Below are 20,218 nucleotides of genomic sequence, written 5' to 3'. Positions count from 1 at the left end.
TTTGAGGGTTCCTTTAGAGTGTGTCTGTCTTTTGGCTCAAAAACCAATCAGCACATCATCATCTCATAACAGGCTTAAGTTTCGAGTTTGGTTTTTTTTCTGTCCAGACATTGTACCTCTAGAAACTGTGACACACACACACATCCATCATCGAGATATCGACGTTTTCGATATCAGGGGACTCTAAACATTGAGATCCATTGAAATTTTTGACAAATCTAAAGCTTTCGCTCCTTCCTCACAGATGATAGGTTATGGTGGGGGGAAGACACAAAGCAAAAAATTCATTAAACATATCAGTGTTGTGAGATTTAGCTGTTTTAAAAGGAGCCCAGCTGTGTGCTTCGTGATATGTGGATTAGAGAGTCATCGCAAAGTGCCGTAACTGACACTGAATGTTATCGTCCAGATGTGCTGTCTCTCTACTCTGTAGACAACTAGACAATAATAACTGAAAAAGTCACACTTATGATTGCTTATGTTCTTCACTTTGTTAATCATCTTCCTTTGTGACACTTTTCAGGGTTCGGCGTGTGGATTTTAAAGTCATCAGAAAGCCAAGAAATCAGTTATTCACATTGAATGTTGATGCCCAGATGTGTATTGCTGTTCTTCCCCTGGCTGGGGTTCAAATTCCTGTTTTATTTCTCTTTTGTTCATTTTTGATGCTTTAGTTTTTGTCGATTCTGTCCATTAATCTTGGCGTTTGATTTTATTTATGTATATAAGCTTCCTGTGTCACCTTCCATGTGATTTGTGGGTGTTCTCCTAAGAGGTGGGGCCACCTGCCAATCACCACTTTGAACTGCCCTCCCCTCTATAAACCTGGAGGATCTCCCACAGTGCCTGGCGGTTCATTGTGAATGTGCGTTGGTGTCGGTGAGTTGATTGTGTTTTTCCTGTGCTTGTGTCTTGGAATATTTTGGAATTTTTGACTTTCATGTTCTGTATTTGACTCCATTTCTAGATTACTGCTTTGGGACTTCGTTTGTATTGGGCTGTCCTGGTGTTTTTGGGCGATTCCTTTTATTTTCTAAAGATTCAATGCTTGCCCTTATTACTAGCCGGAGTTTGACGGTGATTTATTTATTTCCCCCTCTAGTGGGCATTTTTGGGATTTTTTTTTTGATACTTACGTGCTTTTGTGCTCATAGTTCATGACAGCTGTCTCTGTTTATTTAGACAATAATAACTGAAAAAAAGTCACACTTGTGATTGCTGTGGCCTGCAGGGGGCGCTCACCCCACCCAAACCCGACACAGACAGACGCAGACACAAGTCCAGCAATACACACATTTTTTTATTAAAGCGTGGGAAACGCTTTCCTTTTGTTTCCCACCTGCAGCACAGCACACAAGGCACAATACAACACTCTCTTTCTCTCTTTTCTCCTTCCGCTTCCACTCCTCCTCTGCAAATTTCATCTCTCTCCCTTCCGACTGTGGCTCCTTTTATCCTGCACCCTTGAGTACTTCTGATGGCCTGTTAGTGTGGTCCAGAAGCATTTCCAGGTGAGGTGGAAGCTCAACAAAGCAGGGCTTCTCAGTCCTTGCAGCACCCCCTGACGGCACTCACTGAACCCAATAGGGCTACACCAAACCCCTACTTCCATGGAATCCTGTGGGAGACTGAGGCACTGCTGTAACCCAGGGGGGCTGCCATCTAGTGCCCTGTATGTGTTATATCCCCCAGTCCTGGCATTAAACAGGCGTCCCAGCCACATAAGTGTCCCGGCCATCCAGCACATTCCTTATATTCTTTCACTATATCAAGGTTTATTTCATTATTTCACAAAGGTATTGCATGTTGCCACTGAATTGATGAGCCCCTCGTTTGTGTCAGTGCGTGAGAATAGCAAGCACAGCCATAGCATGCAATCCAATGACAAGAACAGAGCAGACTTTATCAGTGCCTATCCATTTATCCATTCATCTTCCCCACCCGCTTATCCAGGGCAGGGTCACGCGTTGAGCACATCCCATCAGGCAGTGGAGTCGAGGCAGGACCAATCCCTGGACGGGGCACCAGTCCATCACAAGAAGACAAACCCACACACACGCAGACTAGAGCCCATTTAGCAAAGCCAACTCACGTCATGTTTAGTAAGGTCAGTACAGAGTGGTGCCGCAGTGCTGCCATTCCTGCCCCACAGCACCATGCAGTGTATTCACCTCCATTCAGATGTATTGTTATTTGTACAGTGAACCTCATAAGGGCTCTTTTCACTATGCCGCCACACGACAGGCCTCTCACTCCATAGGCTTTGAAAAATAATCACGCAGAATATTAATAGGCGAAAAGTAGATGCTTCATGTCTAGGAAAAATATTTATATAATTTGAGCGAACATCTGTCTGTTATTACAGGCCATGGCAGAAGCAAGAGGAGGATTATAAGCAGGATATAAAGTGGTGAATTTGTCACAAATCACCCATGATGGCTCCTGCAAGCGGACATGCGAGCAAGAAATGTATCCTTACCTCGAGAAAGGAGGGCCAGGAGTCTTTGATAAAGTGTTTTATTTTCAGTTTATTTTTGCTGTCACGGACTTGCCTCAGAAACGCAGAAGGCACATTTTCTTAAATCAAATGCTTTGCTATTTCAAAGTAGACATATTTGATAGGTTTTAAGGCTGTTCTTTGCAAAGGGACTCCAGTATCTATTAGCTCATTTACAAAACACAAGAGCAGGCTACTTATTTCTTTCTTAAATTCATAAAATGTGCTTCACTTTAGAACTCATTTTTTTATGGCATGAGTGTAAAGAAATAATTTCAATTTGGAAAATACCAAACTTATCCTGTAAGGCAGACAAACCAGCGACTGTTTGTCTAACTACGAGTTTGACTTGCGTTCTGATTTTGATGAAATATCGCGCTGACTGAGTAGTTTGGACTTTAGCACATTTATCTCTCAATTCAGAAACTGCCTTTGTGGCCTGCTGTTTTCCACTGCATGGCAGTACAGGCGTCCCATCCAGTGTGGGTTACACGCAATGCTGCCAGGGTAACCCAACCAACCCATAAACAGCAGACTGGATTACAGCGGTTTGCCATTTTTTGCATTTGCACCTGTTGGGCTCATTGGTGTCATTATGTGCTGTAGCAGTAGAGGTCTTTGTCCACCTCTTGAACCCTCAGGTATCACTCTGAACACCAGGTGAAAGTACAATAACTATTTATTATTCTATTATACAGTGCACAAAGCACCCTCCACTCCACACTCATATAAATACAATAAACTCTTTCACAAATACCAATCCTCCTCGCCCAGACACTTTGCCCTCCTACCTCCCAGCTCAGCTCAGTGTCTGGGCTTTCCCACAGTCCTTTTATACACCCTGACCCAGAGGTGCCTCTGTTCCATTACTCACAAGTCCATATTCCTTCCGGGTCAGGGTAAACAGTTCTTTTCTTCACCCCGGGAGCACATCGTTCCTGCCTGTCACGTGACCGTGACGTACTCCCGGGTTATAGGGCACATAAGAGCCCACGAGCCCCCCTACAGCGACTCCCGGTGGCCCCCAAGGTATCCAGCAGGGCTGTGTATAAACACTACATAGTCCATGAGGCCCTGCTGGAACTCGGGGCACGATCATGCAGTCGGGAGAGCTCCTCCTGGCGGCCTGGGGGTGAGGGCTGGAATATGTAGCCGGCCATCCATCACAGTGTATAATAGGATAATAACAAGAGCTCCCTCTGCTGTTCACACTGTTAAATACTTTTTTTTCCACATGAGGTGCATTTCTTGTCTGTTTTTAATATTCAAACAGGACCTTCCTCCTTTTCCTTCCTGGTGAGTCTTCAATTGACACTGATCCCTGTTAAAAGTGCATATAAAATATTTTTAGCTGCTAAATTATAGCTTTCTTTAGCAAATTATAAAGTAAAAGCCGCTCACTTCAAAACAGAATCCCATTAGCACGCTATTAAACCTATGGTGTGATTGCACCATCTGTCATGTGAAATCCAATAGTGTGCTTAAAATGGCCAGTATGTGGGCCATTAAAACTCCCAGCATTCTTCATGCCTGCCAGGCACTTGGCTTTTTTCAGTGCAGTTTGAGGAAGTTCTAGCAGTTGAGAAGCCGTTTTGCATGAGTCTTATTTTTTCTGATTCCCTCTGTCTTCAGGATTTCCTGTGTTTCCATATCTCAGTTTGTTAACATGATTTGGATTCTCAAATGTCCCTCACATTTTGAGATGACCTGTTCATTCACCACTTGTACCAGAGAGGAAGGACAGACATCCTGGCCGGGATAAAGCACAGATTCCTGCCTGGCCTGGAGGCCATAATAGAAAGGACAGGCAAATGGGCACACTGGGATCAGACCATTCCCCCAACAACAGGTGACAGAGTCCTTTCGATGTAAACCTGATCAGGACACCCGCAGGGTGGCATTGGAGTTGAACTCCTGAAATGCAGCCCTGCCAGGGTCTTTGGGGACCACCAGCGGGAGCTGTTGGGGGAGGACTGCCCTGCTTTCCACACAACCTGAAACTGCTCTGGATGACCTGGATGGGAGATGGGAAGCAGTTCCCGGGTTTGGTTTAAAAAGAAGTGAGCTGCCTTATTTTGAATTGAGTCAGAGCTGGGAGGCAGCGGGTAACATTCGACAGGAGGTGAAGAGGAGGAAGAATTAATTTGATGTGTATAATTGTGGCTTATTTTGGAGAGCTGATTAATGGAAAGGTGCCTGGTGTAAATAAATGCCTTCATTTTATTCCGGTAAGGACTGTGACTTGGGTTTGGGGCTCTCTGGAGCCCCCTAATGGCCACACTGTGTTAACGTTGTTTCCTGTATTCAGTTGTTCACTGTGTACCTTACTTCAACCAGCTTGATCCAATTTAGGGTTGTGGGTTGCCACAGTCTATTCAGGCAACATCAGCAGCAAGGTGGGAACCGGCGCTGGACGTGGTGTGCTTGTCTGTCACACTGTGGAGGCAGTTCAGCTTTCTTAAATTCAATATGATGTTGATCAAAATAGCAACTTTATTGGAGAAGAGCAATCAGACACCATGACAGTCTATAGCCATTGTGATCAGTTCCTCAAAGCCTTGTTCACTTTAAAGATGATTACGTAGATGTGGTAAACAAAAAAATAAATACATCTCAAAAATCCCCTACAGCTGAGACACGACTGTTTCCCTAAAACCTTCAGGCAAATTAGAGAACTTAATCGTGTAGAGCACAACCTTGACTTGACCTAATGTTCTAATCTGTTCTTGCATTTGCTTTTAACAATCCCACAGCAAACCAACTGTAACTTACCTTGACATGACTTCAGTCGATGTAACTAAAGGCAGCTTTACATTACAGAAAATACGTCTTTACTTCCATGACACGCAAACCCATACGTGGGTTCGCTTAGATTTGAAGATTAAAGCAATGCAAACATCAGTGCCTCACAGGCATGGAGAGAAGGTCCAAATGGCACAAAGACAGGATGTGAGAGTCAAGCCCAGAATGCTGAATCCTCACTTAGTGCAGATTAGTTATGGAGGACATTACGGCAGTGATTATTACAGCTGCTCTTCAAATGCACACTCTTCTTCAATCTTTTTAGACATTCGCCTACATCATGAATGGGGAACCTTTTATCCCTTTTTTTTCACTGTTTTACTTTTCCTTGATTCGGATTTTTGTTTTTTTTACTGTTAAGAAAGTAGTAACAGCTACAACAAAACAATAATAAAATGGCACTTTACTTTCCTTTTAATGAACAGCACAACTGCACCTTATTTTGCGGTTCTATTCATCAGGTAGGAGCCCAGATCCTCCATGACGCTGTATGCTGAGATTGCAGTAAGACAGTGAGTGTCTTCTAGAATTGTAAGAGCCGTTACTTGTTTGATGCATCCTTCTGAGATGAAGGTTAACTTCACTTTTTAAAAAAAGAAAGAGTGACCCGCTTGTAAGGATTCATTGCATTTGAAGAAAAGTCTGCACGTCTGCCCAGGTTTGTAGGTGCCAAGTTTATTATGGAAGAGTCAAATGTGGACCTTGCGTGTCTCGTCACCGTGAGGCAAAACATTTATTAAATCCAGAAACATCGTTGTTTCTAAATTTTTAAAAGGGACCCTGTTAACAACGAGTGCCGTTCACTAATAACATTTTTCTAAAGGAAAGACTGTTAATACTGGTTAAATACCAGTATAATTTAATCAGTTACATGATTCACAGTAAATACATCACGTACAATTAGAACTGCCTACATATAAGAATTACCAACGAGCCAATTGTTTACTCACCTATCACTATGATGAGAACTATGTGATCTCGCCTATCGGTGGTTTCATCAACTCCAGCATATAATTTCTTGCCACGAATCTTACGAAGAACGGCGACCACATGCAAAGACACGGGGCAAATGAGTTTGACGAAGACTGCTCTCATTTTCTGGCAGCGCGCCTCCTTGTTTACAATGCTTAATAAAGAAAGGACGCATCTTCATCATTTTTTCGAGCAGTATGTCTGACTCACATGGACACAAATTGGCGTCTTGCATCTGACGATTTTGTTGTTTCCTTTGTTGTTACCTGAAGGGGAACACCTTTTAATCTTTTTTCTACTTGTTCTTGAGATGGGTTTTAGATTTGACGTGGTCATTGCAAGTATTCTTTTCATGTCCAGTCTATGGTATGCTGGCAAAACTTGCAGAAAAGTTGTCCAGATTCGTAAAAGTCGCCGGGATAACTGCCCTCAATTTTGCAGTTAAGCTCGTGTTTCTTGGTTTTTTCGACGTATCCAATACTGCTCACTTCGACATTTCTGTCTCGTGCAGCTAGCTTATTCGCATGCCTTTAACGAAACAACATACAGGAAACATGTGCACAGATGGAGGCACGACTGGATTTCTATGAAGACTTCAAAAACAACAAACTAGAAAATATTATCTGAATGATAGAACTACAGATTATCCAATCGTTTAATTTATTGGGATGTTTTGGTACAGTCACCCCTTTAGTCTCTAAATTCTGCACATTTCCGTTTTTAAATCTAAAATCCGTTTTTAAGCGTGAATTCCGTGATTCTGTCCGTATTTTCCACATCGCAAAAATCATAGGGCCCTACTTTTTCCTTTCTAGGGCCTTTTCATTTTTTTAACATATTTCAAGGGCCATACTACATTACTGAACACATACATTATCATATTAACTAACCTCTCTAATAATTTGGTGAGGCGTCTGATGTCACATGGCACTGATGATGATGATGGTGATGATGATGATGCTCGCAGCTGGTTTTCCAGGTTTTGGTCAGTCAGTCTTGAGTGGAACCAAGACTTTGCAAGAGTCAGTTTTGAAAAGAGCTGCTCACTGGAGTTGGTTGTCCCAAACAGAGATACAAATTTCAGAGCTTGTCTCCTCAGAATAGGAAACTCCTCAGTGTTTATACTGTACAGTTCATAGAATTCAGGCAGAGTTTGCTTTGAGCTCGTTGTTGCTTTGTAGCTCCATGATTTCATGTTGCATGTTGTCAAGTACATCAGCTGCTTCCACATTAAATGTCGACACAGTGAATATGTTCAGCTCCTTTTGTTTTACTTTTTATGTCCTGAAACCTCTCACCAAATGCCTGAAGGAGTTTGGCACGCTCACCGACATATTCAGATGTCATTTGTTCTTGCAGAGTATTAAAATGCACAGCGTTACCCTTTTGCAGTTGGACTTGCCACAGCTTTAATTTCGCTTCACATGATTTCACATTTGAAAACAGAGAGCTGAGAAGCTGGTTGGGACCGTGGAGCTTGACGTTCAGCTCTGACAGGTACTTTGTAATGTCCATCATGAAGGCCAAATCTCATAGCCGCTTTCTATGACAGGCTTTCCCTTCGTTTCCATGAGCTCTTTTACTTCTTCCCTCAGTCTATAAAACCGTATGTGCATATCTGCATGACTCGGCTGTGACTCCTCATGATGGTAGGCCAGATCTCCATACTCCACCTCATCCTCGCTGAGTAGCTGCTTGAACTGGTGGCTGTACAGACCTCTGCTTTTGGTGACATTTATGATGCAAGCAACAGTTGTCATTACATTGTTGAGTTTCAGGAAATGTGCACAGTCTTTCTTGATGTATGATACAGTGGCATACAACTTCTGTATATACTCACTGTGGCGACTGGCCCGGACACAGACTGGCGGACACCGATAGTTCACCCAACACACGTTTATTATACATTATTTACACAAGTGAAACACACACAACCTCAAAACTCGCCCAAAGTCCAGGCCACACAATGCCTTGCCTTTCTCAGCTCTGCCTCCACTCCTCTCTTCCAAGACTTCGTCTCTCGTCCTCCCGACTCCAGCCATCGAATGGAGGGAGGCGGCCCCTTTTATACACATCCGGACGTGCTCCAGGTGCCTCCGGATTAGTTTCCGCCGGCACTCCCCAGTGTGGTGGAAGTACCGGCTGCGCACCCGGAAGCACTCCGGGTGTCCCTGGTCTTCTTCCCCCCAGCACTTCCGGGTGTGGCGGAAGTGCTGAGGGCCAGGGCTCCTCAGGCATTGGGGCGCCCCCTGGTGGTGACCACGGGCCCCTATAGGGTTGAGCTTCTAAGCTCTGTTCCCATGGTCCCCAAAGCCACCAGGGCAGTCGCCCCCTCTTGGTCTGGAGGAGGCGTAATCTCTCCTCTGGTCCTTCTTGGCATCCCGGCTGGGTGCCACCCCCAGCTGCTTGCCACATCACGTATAAGTCAGGTCTTGGAACCCGAAAAGTCGATCATAAAATCAGATACGACTTATACGCCCGTTCAAAAATACGACACTTACATTTTTTTTTTTACATCTTCTTGCTTCCTCCAATCTCGTATCAGTTTCTCAGACACACTGTTGCAGCAGAGCAGTAACCAATTTCTTTTGCTACTTCAGCAACTTTTAATTTAAAACCAGCTTCATATTTTCTTCTGATCGAACACTTCATCCTAGATGAGGGATGCTCTTACGATAAAGGTGTATGAGGGTGTGAGATACAAAAAACACAAAACAGTGCAAACATCGCTTTGGAATAGTTTGGGTATTACCGTGTGGTCACATAGGCACAATACATAGAAATAAAAGGCCGTGTACTCCGTGGTTACTCTCTCAGGTGGGCGATAGCATATCATAATCTCTTGGAACAATAGTGTGAGTTTTCCGCATTTGACTTATACGACCAACATTATAAAATTATATGGTAAAATAAAGCACCGACTTATACGAGGGAGAACTTAAATGCGAGTATATACGGTAAATCACTTTTATCGAGACTGAGACAACTCGTTTCTTTTTTAACCAGTGCCATCAGTCTCTTTTGCAGGCCAGCCACGGCAGGGGCTTCATCTGTGACAAGGCCACTTAATCTTTCACATGGTAGTTCAAATTTGCTGATCGCTAAAATAACTTGCTCAAACAAATCTTCACCTCTAGTAGTGCCATGCATGACTGGCAAAGGCTAACTGAGCAGTATACAGTATGTTATGTCCGTTGTTTCATCCCTGGCCAGAGGGAAAAGAATGGAAATTTCTTGCAGTGTCATTCAGTGAGTTTTCAACATCATGTGCCATGTCAGTAATACACACTGCGATGGTTCTTCGAGACAAACTGACACTTTGGAACAAATTTACTTTGGTGCTAGCAGCTCTGCGACAGCAACAAGGCACTCCTTCACAACTTCTTCTTCTGTGTGAGGTTTCAGCATCTTAGCAATTAGCTCGCTTACCACCAAACTTGCCTACATGACAATGTCCCTGTCAGAATGTGGCCTTGTGAAAGCGGCTTGTTGGGCATCCAAACTCCGCCGAAGAGCATTCACTTTATTCCAGTACATTTGTCCTTTCAACTGCTCCAGTTTAGCAAGTTTCAAGCTGTAATAACACTCGAGATTCAGCAATGCGAGCTCATTCCCACAAACTAGGTACACTGGTTTGCCTTTTACTTCAACAAAAAGTAAGCGTTTGTCCATTTCTTTTTGAAAACTCAACATTCAGTATCTACTTTTATTTTCTTGACTGACGCCATGATGTGTCAGCGATGATAAGTGATGATGATCCTGTTGCATTCATTCTGAACGTGACCCAGACTGGCAAATACCTGAATATGCCACCCAGATGCCCCTCGCTACTATTTTATTATTATTTTATTTCAGGGAAAAAATAATTGTCCTCTATATATTTATTTTTCTCAATTGCTTTTTATGTATTAAATCATTAATGAAAAAAAAACATTAACACTAGAATCCCTGAAGCCTACGAAAAAAGTCCTAATGCTGGGCCACCTTAAATTCCCTCGCACCTCATCATCAGCGTCTTTGTTTTGCAAATGTGTCGATTGGCACTGGCAGCAAGCAGCCTGCTCACTCATCTCCCCACGGAGGCAACTGAAGTCAAGTCAGACGCTGAAGTCTATCTGGCAGTGAGGTGCCTGGAGTTGTAGAGGGTAAATAATATATCTTTATTTGGAATACATGCATTTCATTTGTGTTACGTGTCTACAACGATCTGCGTACGTGTAGGATGACAGGAAATGTGAGGCAAAAAATGTTGAACACATACAGAACTAAATAACTTTTCATGTTATAGTAATAATGACAAAATGCTGAAGTGAAGTGTATAATGTGTGAGGACTGAAGTCCAGATATCAAATAAACACTTTTACAAAAGGTACAAGTATAACAAAACAAGTGCTCTTTTATTCCAGAATATAACCAAAGAAAAAGAAATCATTTGATTTACATGTTGCTGTCAATGAGTAAATACCCAAGCTGAAATGTCAATCGACAGAAAGTTGAAATGTTGGCTTAGCTGGTACAGAGGTAAGAACTGCTGCCTCATAATTTAGAGGTTGCGGGTTCGAGCCTGGGTTTTTCTCATTTTGAGTAGTGAGGTAGTACTTCAGAGGGTGTGGTAACACAGTCTGTTCCCACTCTGCTTTAAGACAGATTGAGGGTTATTAAGTAATCAACAGAACTTGGGACACCTGGGCAAATTGTTTGCTTCAACTTGCAAGGATTCATTTTCTTTAATTGCTGCAGAACATCTGTAGGTTGTAACCTATTAGTCGTTCTCTGAAGTAGGCCCATTTGTAATATTCTGAAATTTCCTTTTTTTGAGTTCTGGCTAACCTGAACTTTACATTTAAACCTCTGGCAGTTTACTGCTTACCTTGTCACCACTTTAGGTCATTCATTGCATTGCAAATAATAAAATTTGAAGAAAAACTGGAAAAGCTGAGCTGTTCTAAAAGTTTTGACCGGTAGTGTAATATACAGTACACATACTTAGGTTCAAATCACAATCTCATTAACAGGGTGGTTACCTACCATGTAATGTTTGTGGTTGGTCGGCCAGTCGGCTAACATCCGCCACGTCCACAAGGGGATGCAAAACTGTAAACCCCTGACGAGCTCCAATAAGGACGAAACATGTGTCTTTGTATTATTTGACAGGTATTGTATAACATATGTACAGTATATACTGTAAATATAAATACAGTCTATACAGTTGTTTAAATTAGCCATGGATTGAAAAAGAATGGTAACAGGCATCTTGTATTGGTATTTGAAAACTCCGCTGCTTTTTGTACTGACTGTCCAAATCCTACGAGAGGCACATCTTCACCATCTGTTAGATAAAAAATCATCACACAGAATAAAACTGATAAGTTTACTTTGAATGTATTATGTGACTTCCTCCGCTGCCAGCAGAAACAGCCTGAGATAAGCAGGCCAGATACCGATGTGTCTCTGCGTCTCAGCCCTGCGGTGTTATCTTTGCCATCAACATACTCTGAAACTCTGGAAGCCCCAAGCAGTAGGCAGACCTGAAAAACGAGAAGGGCAGCGTCTGGTTAATGGAACCTTCTGATTGCCTAATTAATCAAAGACTCCCTTGGTAGTGTTTAGACGTCACTGATGAATATTCACTGTCCGTGAGCTTATCCTTTCATCTCAGAGTTCATTTTTGAGAGCTGCTGTGATCGACAGTTGGCCATAATAAACGATACTGAGTGGGGCATCTCATAGTCAGCCATGGAACCTGGCCCAGAAATATCAGTGGCAAAGGAGGGCTTTAATTTGACTCTAGTGACAGAAAGAAGGTATTAAATGGCATGCTTTCTGCAGTTAAAACACTGGACACTATAGAGGGTACCTTTGAGTATTCCTCAAAAGCAGAAAATGCCAAAGTGGCACAAAACGGATGGCCTTTTATTATAACTGAACAGACAAAGAACAGGTAAAAGGGAGGGTTGAGAGCAAGTACCATAATAAATAGAAAATAAATTCTCTGGGCCTGCCTTGCAGTATAAGGCTGTGGGCTTGCTGGTCCTCTTCCCACCACAGCATCACACTCTTCATGTCTCTCCCCTTGCCTCCATTTCGTTAATCCTCTGGCCATACATTCACTCTCCAGGGTGCCCTTGCCCTTCCTCACCACTCGTCTTCAAATTCCCCAATGAATCGGCCTGAAGGATCTTTTAACCTCCAGCCAGGAGCCGTGAATGCTCAATTGAACTCCCAGCATTGTCCCTCTAGAGCTGCACAGAGTGTCCCTACAACCCTAAGCTCAGGTCAATTTTAAAAGAGCCGGGGAGCCCTAGGTAGCCAACCTACCATAATTCATTCCATTATCTAATCTAGTTGGATTTTCTCCTGCCAGGGGGGCGTCTCTGTTTAACTCCCTGCTGTCGCCCCCTTCATATGTCTGTCTTGGTGCCCCAGCAGTATTGTCTTTCCTTTACTTTCCAGCTCTAGTGGTGTTACATTCAAACGCCAAGTCATGGTGCCTGCACTTCTGGTCCCTACCTGTATGCAGAATACAACCTGGTGATCATTGGGTCCCATTAGTGCCTCAGTGTTGGCTGATCTATGAAGTGTACGATGAATTAGCTGTGGAGCATGCTATTAGTTAGGATATGTGCTGCTTCTTAAGCAGTGAATCGCATCATACATGGATATCAATCTACAAGCAAAAGCCATACCACCATGTACTTCTGACCAGCATCACCAAGAATGGCCACTTTAAATGTCACATTCCCAATAAGACAGAGTGTGTCCAGTGCTGAAAGCCCCTGTTTCATTATGAAGATTATGTGCCATTAAGCAACCTACTACAGCGTTACTGGACCACAGGTCAGCTCCGCAGCTCTAGTCAGCTAAATGCATGGAAGGCAGCAGCAGGTCATGTTGAGGGTAAGGTGTTGTGATGCTACTTTTGTTAATTTTTTTGCGCTCTTCTTAGGTTTTGGTTGATGTTGCAACATTTTTCAAGTCCGACAATTAATTTCTGATGTTTATGACTTGGATATTTGTCCACCTTTCCATGTGTTACTTGCTATTTCTGGCCTCTCAGAACAAAATGGAAAACTGCACAAGCTAATCTGAATAAAGCAGATGTTTTAGCCAAGAGCTCTGTGGATACAAAACATAAAGATACACCTCTTTTGAAGGTCGTGCAAAGGGTATGGTTGGCAACTAGAGACATTCGGGTGCGGGTACCATCACAGACAGTGTCACCACATATGTATATTGGCCCATATATCATCAGGTGATGGCTGGGCCCTGTGTCTTACACCTTATCTCTGCCTGCTCACTTCAAGGTTCACCCCACCTTCCATGTATCCTGGTGTTTGGTGCTTCATTTCTGTCCTTATTAGGTTCCTGATAAGCCAAACACCCCCCAACCGCGATTTCAGTAGACAGGACAGAAGAATATGAAGATCAGTCCATTGTGGATTCTAGAAAGCGCAGTCCTTCAGGATCCTTCTGGGGTCCACTGTGATGCTCCTCATGCTCCACAGTTGCTGGCTTGCTTTTGCAATTGGTTTCCCTCAAACCCAGAAGGATGCGTTCAGAGGGCATCTCATTGACAGGGAGTTCATGTTGTGATGCTGCTTTTTTAATATTTTTGTGCTCTTATTTTCACCATTTTGGTCGAACTTGCACTCATTTCTGGGGGTTTCAGAGTCAGAGAATTCATTTCTTGAATATCCAACTTCCCTTGTGAGTTGTATTTTTTTTGGAGCGTTTTGGCTGCCATTTTGACTCCTTACTGCTGCCACCATTTTGTAAGCTAGTCATTAGGACAGCGACCCCAGTTGCCAGGGGAGTTGTATCCTCAGAGGTTGTGACCTGTAGTAATCAACACGATGGGTTTAAAGGTCAGCTGAAGATCCACTTCCCTATCTACATTGTGGATTCAAAACCCTGACAGACCTTCAATATTATTAATCTTTGATTGTTGTTTCGGTACGGGTTTTTGCTTATTTTTTGACTGTGATTTTGTCTCACACTTTGTCTTCTCGCTCTGCTTATTTTTGATCTTCTGGTTTTGACTTTCTTTGGCGTATGTACATCTTCTGGTTTACCTATCCACCTTAATAAATAGATAAGTGTCCGTCTGTGTGTCTATCTGGTGGCAATGTCTCTGTCATTCCAAACATTTATAGTAATGCATTTTGTTTGTTTGTGATGTGCCATCTGTTGGAAAGTAAAATGAAGTGCATTTTATCACTAACCACATTACAAAATCCATTGCAGTAGATGGTGCACTGCAAACATTAACGCTGAGGTCTGTTGATTATTTAGATTTCAACCCATCTTAGACGGGTAACACAGCTAGATAAACATGTTTTGTTAATGCACTGAAAGAACACAAAGGAGACACCCTAACAATTACCTTTTTGTGAATTCATATTTTACCATATTTATCATGACTGCCAAAGTCCCAAAAGCACAAGTCCCAAAACACTTTCAACAATTGCCCACTAGAGGGGTGAAACACTGTCAGAACCCCGACTAAATGCCAAAAAGGGCCATGAAAAATAAAAATGAAAGGGTTATTTTAACAAAAGGCTCTTCAATTTAAAAAACTCCAAAGAGCTCAAATGAGTTGCCTGAAAAGACAAGGCAATAACAGCAAACACGTCTCAAATCAGAATCCAAAGGCGTAGTCAAAAACAGAGCAGAAGATTGAAAATCATTAAACACAGACCCAATACAGAATCCAAAGACGTTGTCGAGAAACAGAGCAATGGAGCACAGGGTTGAAAATCCATGAAATACAAAATAATAGCACAAGTCACAGAAAACACAACAAACACTCCACTCCATAGCACTCCCTGGCACTCCCTGGCGCATTTGCAATGAACCACCAGCAACTATGGAAGGCCCTCCCATAACTGGGGTGGAGACCCATTTCTGGCGATGATTAGCAGGTGGCCCCGCCCCTTGGGGAACCACCCACAAAACATAAGGAACATAACCGAGGTCATTACTAATTACAACTGAACACCAAGGAAAGTGTACATGATAAATAAAAGAAACATAAATACAAATAAATGGCATAAAATTAGACACAATAAGCACAACTTTGAGCCCCAGCCAGGAAGGGAATGCTGGCTGAAACCTGATAATATTGTAGTGAGCACTGAGATGAGGAACTGAGGGACACAATGAATAACAATGCCAGCCAGTAACATGCGTATTGTATGTATTGAACGATACGAAACAGCAACGCTGTACTCTAGGAGCTGAATGAGACCGATTACTTGACCTTCCCCTTGTTACAGACCATGGGAGATGCCTCCAAGACAACAAATATGAACTGGAAACAAAACATCATGCCGTTCCCCTGTAATGTGAGCACTGCAGGTATTGACAGTCACTGTCATGCTCATCATCTTCACTAAGACCATGGCAAGCATTAACGAGGCTCCTGCTGCCACTCAAGTGCCTGGCCATGCCCAGCCTGCCATGAGCTTCTAGACACCTGAGTACCTGTTTCGTCTGTGAAGAGCTGTCTGCTGGATACTACAATATTTTCTCCCAAACGTAGTAATGAGCACTATGTGATTTATAACACCATAGTGTGTCCTTGACCCTCCACAATTTTGATTTTCATGGATTCAGAGGGTCCAACGGATGAATTAGTTTGTCCTCACCTCACCCAGGACACCCCATATTTCTTTGTAACACACCATAGCCATTCCTGCATGGCCTGAGTAGTCTTTAACTTCGACACTCTGACTGCCGTTGTGTCACTGGCATGGCCAGCTTCTCTCTGATGTTGTGAGCTCTTGGCATTGACCTGCATCCTCCTCTGCCTCTTTCACAATATCAGATCATCTCACAAACTGTCCTGCTGACTAACCAAACAGTAGAAAATTCTGTCATTGCTGCTTGCTTCATTTCAACAAGCCTGCCAGCCAAGGTCCTTTCTGTTCCAAAGATTGGCATTATAGTAGAGCGGCTGAGACCCTTGACCGTACAGTATAAGGCGGCTGCACAGTGCTACTCACCCTGAGCAGGTCTCCAGACAGAAGAGTAAAGCGGGACTAGGAGATGAATCAGAAACAAAAGACCAAAGCAAGAGTCAAAACTGTGGGATCAAACTATCTTTAGGAAACGTTTCAAAGGAGAACTGGAATCGAAGTCTGAGGGAGAGCTAAGCTCAATAGTTGGAAAATCACGTCAAGCAAAGAGCTAGTCTGTTAGAAATTCTAAGAAATGTGCCACGTGTGTTAAATACCATTGTGATGCTCACGCAATACGGGTCACCAGACTGAGTGTCTTACCAACAGTCAAGCAATATGGCAGCATCCGCTAAACAAAGTGGCATCGCCATACAAAACTAAAATTGAAACGGTTGTTCACCAACTCGGGGGAAACAAGTTTCTATTAGAAAAATAGTATTTCCTGAATCCTCATGGTTCAAAACATAAGAAAAATTCAAAATTCACATACAGAAAAGTAAATTTAATATACCCAGGAAAATAAAAGGAATCATAACATTAGCCTGCCCATGCTCCTGCTGTAGCTGTAAGCTATTATTGTAAGTCACCTTGGACAAAGACGTCAGCCACATAATTCAATAACAATAACTCTCGGCCAACTCTCATTTACTCTCTGGTAATAAATGAGATCAGTGGTCTCATTCAAATCACCTTTAAAAAGTCAAAGTCTGCTCTCTTTATCTTACTCAGCTATACCTGCAACCCAAAATTTTAAGAGCATTGCTGACTGTGTGACATTATTTATTGTGATTTTCAGAAAGCATTTGATAAGGTGCCACATGAGAGGCTGGGCATCCAACTAAAGAAGTGGATGTTCAGGGTGTAGGGTGAAGATGGGTAAAGAATTGGCTCAGATACAAGAAGCAGAGGGTGAAAGTGAGGAGACCCTTATCAGAATTGGGTGAGGATAAGAGTGGTGTCCAGCAGGGGTCAGTGCAGGGGCCACTGTTATTTTTAATATATATAAATGATTTGGATAGGAATATAAGTAACAAGCTGGTTACGTTTGTAGATGATACCAAGATAGGTGGCAGATAATTGAGAATCCATTGAATCATTACAGAGGAACCTGGACAGCATACAGGCTTGGGCAGATTTGTGGCAGATGAAATGTAATGTCAGTAAATGTAAAGTTTTACACGCAGGAAGTAAAAATGTTAGGTTTGAATACACAGTGGGGGAGATCTGAAACAGCACTGCTTATATGAAGCATTGAGGAGTCGTAGTGGACTCAACACTATCAAATGCCAGCCAGTGTTCAGAATCCTTTAATAAGACTAACAGAATGTCAGGTTATATAGCGCCTTGATGTGTGGAGTACAAGTCCAAGGAGGTTATGCTAAAGCTGTATGATGCACTGGTGAGGCCTCATCTTGAGTACTGTGTGCAGATTTGGTCTCTGGGCTACAAAAAGGACATAGCAGCATTCGAGAAAGTCCAGAGAAGAGCAACTAGGCTGATTCCAGGGCGACAAGGGATGAGTTATGAGGAAAGATTAAAAGAAGAAGAAGATTAAGAGGTGACATGACTGAAGTGTTTAAAATTATGAAGGGAATTAGTCCAGTGGATTGAGACTGTTATTTTAAGATGAGTTCATCAAGAACATGGGGACACAGTTAGAAACTTGTTAAGAGTAAATTTCACACAAACATTAGGAAGTTTTTCATCACACTCAGAACCATAGACACATGGGATATGTAACCAAGTAGCGTGGTAGACAGTAGGACTTTAGGGACCTTCAGTACTTGATTTGATGCTGCATTAGAGGAATTAAGGGAATAGGATTGGCAAGCTTTGTGGAGCTGAACGTCTTATTCTTGTCAAAAAATTTTTAATGTTTCTAAAGTAAACTGGCACAGTCTGAGCTAGTAGTGAGTGTGTGTATAAGTGGATCTTTCTCCCTGTTTATGTATTCTCTTGCCAAATGAAGCACAAAAAAATGGAGCAAGCCCAATACCCACACTGAAAGGCCAGGTCCGGGTACCTGGATTGGGCCTCACCCCGGGCAGCATTGCCCTTCCCCAAATGGCAGGCTGCAGGCCTACCTAGGCCCAGTAATGGAAATCAGGCTTGTAGTATGCACAAAAAAAATGTCAAAATATTCACAGTCTCAAAAAGGAGAGAGGAATAAAATGTTGAAAAACCTCTGGCTAAACAAAACAAATATTTATTGTAGAATTCAAATAAAAAGATGCCAAAAAGCAATGCAGTTACAAAAATAGTGAAAATAAGTTTGCCAAAAGCAAATAAATCTAATAATCCACAAATTAAGAAACAGTGCCTTAAACCAAACGTAGAGCACCAAAGTCAGAAAGTCCATAAACAAAAATCACATGTGAAATGCAGGAAACCAAACGAAAACAATGTCTAAGTAGATGTAAGACCTTCAGTTTGCCTGTAAACACTTGTTAGGGGCAGTGACCCAGCATTATTGTTAGGTGGTCCTGCCTCCTCGGGCTCCACATATAGGAGACAGGACTAATAGCAAAAAACATTACATAGAATCTTAACAAATAAATAAATAACACCAAACTACAAAATCAAAAATATAATAATAACATAAGAGACAAATTTGTATTTAAATAACAAAAAGACCAAATAAAGAAACAATAAACTTAAGCCTGAGCAACGGTCTCGGTTGTACCATAATACCTGTCCAAGACGAGACCCTGAGTTTCTCGCAGTACTGACCATGACCGTGGCAGGAATAATCAAGTTATATATTGCATGGTTAAACATGTCAGTCAGTCAGTCAGTCATTATCTAACCCGCTATATCCTAACACAGGGTCACAGGGGTCCGCTGGAGCCAAACCCAGCTAACACAGGGCACAAGGCAGGAACAAATCCCACGTAGGGTGCCAACCCACCACAGGGTGCGCACAAACACACACACCAAGCACACACTAGGGACAATTTAGGATCGCCAATGCACCTAATCTGCATGTTTTTGGACTGTGGGAGGAAACCCACGCAGACACGGGGAGAACATGCAAACTCCACACAGGGAGGACCCGGGAAGCTAACCCAGGTCTCCTTACTGCAAAGCAGCAGCGCTACCACTGCATCATCGTGCCGCCCCTTAGTTAAATATGTAACTCCACTAATTCATCTGTCTTCAGACACACTTAACCCAGCCTCGGGTAGAGTGGACACGTGTAACTATTGTCAACTCTTCCAGAGACATGCCAAGGATGTCAATCCAAACTAAACAAAGTCTACTTTTAGTAAAGGCAAATAAGAATAAGAACCATCTTTGGGTTTTCCTAAACAGGTATTCATCCCTGTCTTATTTCATAGCATGGCTTGTCCACTTTCTCAACAAATTGCCACAGACGTCACCACTTTTCTGTCCTCCCATTCTTCATTTTAGGTTCTGACCTCCCTTCTTTCTGCCATTTGAGGATTTCTCTCTCCTAACTCACTGGGATGGTTTTAAGTTTTGTTGCGGGATCACTTCTACAGTCAGATGCCCTCAGGTGTTCACACATAGCAGTACCAAGTCTCTAAGACAGCTCTGGCCAGCAATATCAGACGAATGACACGAGGTCGAAAGAGCCACCAAGCCACAGTGCCCTTTATTGCCTCCAGATGGCAGTGCACACCCAAGTCTTCCTCAGGCTTTAGAGTGTCAACGCTCTCAGCAGTTTCCAGAATGTATTTCATCTCTTCTGGTGACCAAGTGCCCCCTAGCGGCCTGAAGGTGTTTTCTTCTGTGCCTACCTCCTGTCCACAAACTGAATGTGGATTGTGGGTGAGGTTACCTGCCCTCCGATTCACACCATTGTTAAATGTTGATTTCTTTATTTTGTTTAGTCGCCTGGAACCCACCCAGCCTTGCCTCGGTTCACATATTCACACACAGAAACACATAAACCAACTGCTCAGATATCAGTAATAATTAATATCTCTCTATTATAATAACAAAATCTTGGGAAGAGAGACGAGAC

General features: G+C 42.8%; 1 protein-coding gene across 2 annotated transcripts in view; it reads left to right on the top strand.

Moving 5' to 3' along the window:
- The window catches only part of nkain1 (sodium/potassium transporting ATPase interacting 1), a 451,861-nt gene that overhangs the window by 309,853 nt on the left and 121,790 nt on the right, over nt 1-20,218 (top strand). The window lies entirely within an intron of this gene.

This window comes from Erpetoichthys calabaricus, chromosome 14 (assembly GCF_900747795.2).
Source record: "Erpetoichthys calabaricus chromosome 14, fErpCal1.3, whole genome shotgun sequence".
Taxonomy (NCBI): Eukaryota; Metazoa; Chordata; class Cladistia; order Polypteriformes; family Polypteridae; genus Erpetoichthys; species Erpetoichthys calabaricus.
This window is presented reverse-complemented; position numbering and strand designations above follow the sequence as displayed.